This window comes from Mus caroli, chromosome 17 (genome assembly GCF_900094665.2).
Source record: "Mus caroli chromosome 17, CAROLI_EIJ_v1.1, whole genome shotgun sequence".
Classification (NCBI taxonomy): domain Eukaryota; kingdom Metazoa; phylum Chordata; class Mammalia; order Rodentia; family Muridae; genus Mus; species Mus caroli.
The window spans coordinates 24619493-24619839 of NC_034586.1; positions in this window are offsets into that span (position 1 = coordinate 24619493).

Sequence of the window (347 nt, forward strand, 5' to 3'; positions counted from 1 at the left end):
CCACTAGGGGACGACACAGCCAAGCAGGCTGGGCAGGGCTTCCTTTTTATTCTTCACCCTCCACTCCCTGTGACTTTACATCTGACTCAACAGCCCAGTTGTACAACATCAGCGATTTCCATTGCTGTAGCTGTGTGCCTGGTTCCCATCTGTTCCCCCACTAAAATGTTTTATCCCTGCACTCGGATCAGATCCACTACAAAACAGACCCTCACAAAACTAGTGGGATTTTTTTTTGTTGTTGTTGTTTTCAAGACAGGGTTTCTCCGTATAGCCCTGGCTGTCCTGGAACTCACTCTGTAGACCAGGCTGGCCTCGAACTCAGAAATCCACCTGCCTCTGCCTCC